We start from the raw sequence: 6,490 nt of genomic DNA, 5'->3' as shown, positions 1-6,490 counted from the left end.
TAAGCAACATTAAATCATCCAACTAAAAACAATTACATAATCATCATTTAGTCAATTCAAATTCGAATTCAAACCCTTGTATATTTGAGCAAAAATAAGAAATCAAACAATAGTAATTAACTTGTTTAACAAACATAATTAGATTAATTTTCTACAAATCATTATTCTTTTCGACTTTTTCATAATCTAAACCCCTAAAAAATCAATAAAATTAAATTAAGAATCTTAACAAAAAGAAACAAGTTACCTGAGAAGCTGCTTACCAGTGAGAAAAAGATCTAATGCTTAAGGTCTTACTAAGTTGACCGTATGATTGGTGAAAGAAGATAAAGATTGATTGGCAATAAGCACACCATTAATATCCCAAATTAGTCAGATAAAATACGCGGAATAATCGTCAAAGAAGCACTTCTTTTAGATAGAAAGAGAGAGTGACTTGTTCTTTCCATTGAGAAGCAAAACTCAAAAGATCTGGTAAGTGGTAAGGGTTTTTTTAGTTGTGTGAAGGACCACAATGTATGGAGAATAGTTAATAAATAAAAGTACAAATAAGTAAAAGGGCGAAACCAGGTATAGAATCAAACATTTATTAGATACTGTATACTAGAGTGGGCTTGGAATGAATTGGTCAATCATTTGTTTGAGTTGTTGGTGTTGGAGAGCCATGCGTCATCGCTTACGAATCTTTTATTTTTGTTGCTAAAAAAAATACTCGTATGTGTTTTGTTTAGATAGATGAACGCTATGTAGGGCGTCAATTCGAGTTAATTGTTCGGTCTCGGATTCGGTTTATCCTTTTTTTTTTTTTTTTTTTTTTTTTTGCTCATAATAGTTAAACCCTAAATAAGTTGGTTTTATCGAAAAGTGGGTAAAAACTGCTCGGGTCAAAATCGAGAATAGTTCTAAACAAGTTGAGTTAACCGAGTAGCAAGTAAGAACAAGTCGGGTGAAATTGAAAGTCGGAAACAAATTGAGTTGATCGGGTTGCAAGTGTGAACAGATCTGGTCAAAATCGAGTCATAACTTAAATAAGTTGGGTTGAACGCGTAACAGATTAAAACGAGTCGGGTTGTAATTGGTCTAATTATAAACATGTTAGGTTAATTATGTAGCAAGTCATAATGGGTTTGGTCATAAACTAACAATTAATCATCAATCAATAACAATAATAACTATATACTAAAAGAGAGACCAGAAGTGACACATGTCATCTCCTGGTAATTTTTTCCCTCCAAAATGTTTTTTATTTTTTTTTTGCTAAATCTTCTTTAAAACTATTGTATGTTATAAACTAGGTGTGAAGCCCGTGCAATGCACGGGTTTGGTAATATTTTTTTTTATTATTAAATAAGAACAGATAAAGTTGATATTAATTCATCAACCTCAGAAATTTGAAGATCAATATAAATTTTGGTTGATGTAGAAGTATTTAAATTAATTTTTCCTATAAACAAAATGATAATGACAAATTAGGTTATTCGTTGTAAATATTTAAAAAAAAAGTTATTATAATGACTAATATATGATACTTACTATTAAAATATTTGACCATTGTTGAAGTAACAACTATACCAAAAGGCTTACTGGAATCAGCAAGTAGGTCTTTTTGTCTTAAATAATCAGAAAATACTTATCCCAAATCTTTAATTGGATTCGTTGTCCCCTAACCATGATATCAAGATACAAATAAATTTACTAATAAATCTAGAATAAGTCAAATATAAATTATCTTACAATTATAAGTTTTAGTTTATCGTAATTAATAATAATAATAATAATATATACAAATATATTGAAATAATAATTACTATTTGTCTTCTATTTCAATTGAATCTCCAATTTCGTTTACAACCATACCAACCACATCTTGTAAGACAAAGTGATATACAAAAAAAAAAAAAAAAAAAAAAAAAAAGAGAGAGAGAGTTAGTAAAACGAATGATAATACTGTAATATTCTTTAAACAATAAAAATTGAAAATATGTAAAATATATACCAGGGAGTGTTGCATTACTACGGAATTGATCTAAATGTTGCAATTGAACAAAATCAAATCTATGCAACGGAATTTTATTATTATCTGCAACGCCCTTAACAGATGTATTTTGAAAAAATTGTATCATTATCTTGTTATCGCTCACAAAACGATATTGATTTTTGTTAGGTACAACAGAAAAATATCGAATTGTGTAAACTTTGCCTTCAATTAGTTTTGAGCGAAATTGTTGGACAAATTTTCCTTTGATTGAAGCATGGACATAATCACCCTACATGTGCAAAATAAAATTATATGTTAAAATAATATTGTAAGTTACACAATGAATTTAAAACGATAAGTATTATCAAATAAAAAAATAAAATTAAAGGCATACATCTTCGTCAATTAAAACCATATCCAAACTAATCAAACTATTATGTTTTAGAAAGTTCAAAACATCAAAAAGCCTTGATACGCGTACTTTAATTTTCCAACCATTTTTGGAAGAATTAAGTTCTCGAATCGACGAAGTACACCTAAGAAAACAATACAATGAAAAAAATAGTTAAAAATAATATTACCAGTAATTATAATTTGAAAAAAAAAATTGAGTTTAAGGAATTACACTGACATTTTCTTAAACCTCAATATGCAATTTGTTTTGTATGAGGTATTATGTGATTCTTTGATGGTGCGTGAATTAAATTAATGCCTATTTATAATAATAACAAATCATAAGCTAATTAAATCAATTTATATCTTTTTCCCAACTTAAATTTTATCATTTTATTAAGTATCGAAACAATTGATAATATTTTGCTTGACTGATAAAATAGATAAACCTGTTGAGTGTCTTCGTTCGAGGCTTTAACCAAAAACAGTGTGCAACGGATTATAGAAGGCCGCAATCTTTTGGCAAATTGCCTTGATAAGGCTTATCTTTTCCTCAGCTTAAAGTTTGAATAGATTAGATCTGTTGGGCCTTTTTGTGTGCTGACTAATTATGTTTTTCTTTTTCTTGTAGTCACTTTGTTCCATTAAACTTGGAATTTTCGTTCTGATTTGCTTGACAATTATGGGCTTTTGCTTCTGATCTACTCCGTGGTGCAACCTTTTGTAAGCACTATACTTAATTAAAAAAAAAATCAATTCTACTAATACTCTCTGGTTAACAATAATTTAAAAAAGATAAAAATTTATAGATATATCAAATCTTTCTTCTTATTTTCTTATTGGTCGAAAAAGGTATATTTTTAATTCAAAAATAAATGCAAATTTTTATTCTTATTGGCCGAAATAATTATATATCAAATCTTTCTTCTTATTTTCTTATTTGTCGAAATAAGTATATTGATAAGTGGTTTATTTGACCACTTATTGTGTAAATTTAAACCCGATTTTGCGATCATTTCCCCTCTTTCTAACCCAATTTTGAATGAAAATGTTTTGTCTCGGCTTTCCCCCCCTTTTGGTTTGTGTTTGTCCATGTTTTGCAGGTCTATGGACTCAATTAGACAGGCTTTCGGTGCATGAATCGAGTTTAAGACAAGAGGATTGAAGATTGGAGAGGGCGCTCCAGGGGAGCGGGCGTGCACCTCTCATGGAGCGGGCGCTCCTCGACTCTAGCCACATTCTGCCCAAGTTCAGGTGCTGTTAGGAGCGGGCGTTCACCTCTCATGGAGCGGGCGCTCCTCGACTCTAGCTACATTCTGCCCAAGTTCAGGTACTGTTAGGAGCGGGCGTGCTCCTCACCAGGAGCGGGCGCTCCTCGACTCTAGAGATTGAATCTGCCCATGCTGCTGGAACAGGGGAGCGGGCGTGCATCATGTGAGGAGCGGGCGCTCCTCCCTGACACTTTCAAATTTGATCCTTCATTGAAGCATTCTGAAGAGGGCGTGCAGCCGAAAGGAGCGGGCGCTCCTCATTGTGGAGCGGGCGCTCCTCATTGTGGAGCGGGCGCTCCTCATTGTGGAGCGGGCGCTCCTCATTGTGGAGCGGGCGCTCCTCACTGGGAATCCGTTTTCTTTTGACGGATTTCCCTATGTGTTTCGGGGAGTATAAATACTTCCCCTTTAGCTCATTTAGAAAGGGGGTAAAGTAGCCTAGTTTTCAGAAACCTCTCTTAGTTTGAAACATTCCTTAGGATTAATTTAGCTTAGTTTTCATCAAATCAAATCATTGTATTAGTGAAATTCAAGAATTATTCTCAAAGTTTGGCAATTTGTATTCAACATTTGAAGCTTCAATTAGTAATTTCTCCAACCTTTTTCCTTTTAATTTCATATTTTATTTGGTATTTTCATGTTATTTAAATCTTCTTAGTTCTTGGTAATTTGTTATTGGATGATAGTTATTTCAATTGTTAACCACTTTTCCCCAATTATTGAAGTATTTAGAACCCTAATTCTTGATTGCATGTTGATAAACATGAGTTGTGAGTAGTCTTCTTGCTAGGGGTTGGGTGAAGCTCGACCTTTTGGGTTAACTATGCAAATGTGGGAGAAGCATTGATGTTTGTATTGCAATTAAATTGATTATATGAGATTGCTTGTTAGTTCCTCATGATAGGTTTAGCTACCCTTGACTAAGGAACTTGATAGTATGATATGCCTAATTTGACATGGAAGTGTAAATTGAGTACGTCATTACTTATTGTAATTTGATTATGTATCATCTATTGCTAAACTAATGAGGAATCTAAGTTTAGTAGTGTGAGTTGTTTTCTAATTGCATGAGGTTGATTTTACATATAGTCCTTGCTATATCTTGTCTATTTTACTCCCTGTTTGCCTATTTGCCTTGGTTGAGTGGATCTCATTCCCTAGTATCTTTAATTCATTGATTTAGAACCATAGTTTGTTTGTCTTCTTGACGAACCCCAATTCACCAATTGACTTCGAGTTAGCTTAAGTGTAAAGATCTTTGGCAATCATATCCCGTTCCTTGTGGACCGAACTCTTACTTGTCATTATGCTTGGTTTGTAAGGTGTTTGTTAATAAATGTGTTTGATTGAGTGTGGAATGTACGACCGTTCTAACGCCCATCAAAATGGTGCCGTTGCCGGGGAACGGTGTTGTTGATAGCTAATTGATTACTTAAGTCTAGTTCACCATAAAAAAAAAAATTCAAAAAGATTGTTTCTTTTTGGCTACACTTGTAGCCTTGGTACTAATTGCGTTTGTTGAGAGTGTATGCGCAGAACTCATAACAGGATCTTGGTACCTTACGATCCCGAGATTGAGCAAACTTATAGAAGGAGAAAAAGAGCCGGTTCTGGGCCGTTTACTACTCCCCCAGCTAGAGAGACCAATTTCGAGGAGGGTCGAGATCAAATGGGTGACGCGGAACCACCACCTCAAAGACCTTTAAAGGAGTTGGGAACTCCGGGAGCTTATAGAGCTTCAAGCGGCATTGCTCCACCCGTTACTCAAGCCAATGACTTCGAGATTCGGCCCGCAATGATTAATTTGATTGAAAGGAGGCAATATAGTGGAGCAAAAAATGAGAGCCCTCTTGCACACTTGAACGAGTTCGGAAAATATTGTAACACGATCAAGGTAAATGGGGTAACTCAAGAGTTTGTGAGACTAAAGTTGTTTCCTTTTTCTTTGATAGGAAGAGCTCTTGAATGGCTTGAGAAGGAGGTGAGGCCTAACTCCTTGAGAACTTGGGACGAGGTCACCACGGCTTTCTTAGGAAGATTCTATTCCCAAAAGAAGATGGCCGAGGCAAGAGCTTTGATCCAAGGTTTCCGTCAAAAAGCTAGTGAAACCATTTATGAAGCATGGGAACGATACAAGGAATATCAAAGGGAGTGCCCTCATCATGGCATTCCGTCATATGAAGTGCTTCAAATTTTCTATGAGGGCTTGAGCCCACAAGGAAAGACTAGCTTGGATGCAGGAGCGGGTGGCCCGATTATGAACAAGACGGAGGAGCAAGTCATAGAGATAATTGAGGATGTGGTGAGGCACCACATGGATTGGCAAGAAGGAGAGAGAGATTCTCTAAACAAGGGAGGAAATGCAGTTTACTCCGTTGATCACCTTAATGCCATCAACAATTTGACCTCCCAAATCGCCAACCTTGGAAAGGAGATGACGTCCATTAAGGCAAAACTAGAGACCTATAGTTCAACACAAGAGCATCCCTCCCAATCTAAGGGGAGAGGCATGAATTCTAACTCTTCTCCCTCTACTTCTAATAACATACCTCATGGATGTTTGTTTTGTGAAAATTGTGGGTCTTATGACCATGATACCTCTTCTTGTAATTATGATTTCCAACCCCAACCCCAATACGAAGATGGTAATGAAAATGAAAATGAACAAGTCAATGCCTTGTCTTATGATAATAGACATAGGAATGACAATCAAAGATACTTACCACCAAATAGAAGAGAACAAGGGGGGAATTCCTATAACCAAAGAGGAAATGATTACGATTACCATAATCAAAATCAATGGGGAAGTAGGAACCAAAGGGACCAAAATCCCCAAGGTAACTACAAC

The sequence above is a fragment of the Chenopodium quinoa genome, unplaced genomic scaffold (assembly GCF_001683475.1).
Source record: "Chenopodium quinoa cultivar QQ74 unplaced genomic scaffold, ASM168347v1, whole genome shotgun sequence".
NCBI classification, from domain to species: Eukaryota; Viridiplantae; Streptophyta; class Magnoliopsida; order Caryophyllales; family Amaranthaceae; genus Chenopodium; species Chenopodium quinoa.
Note: the sequence above shows the minus strand (reverse complement) of the source record.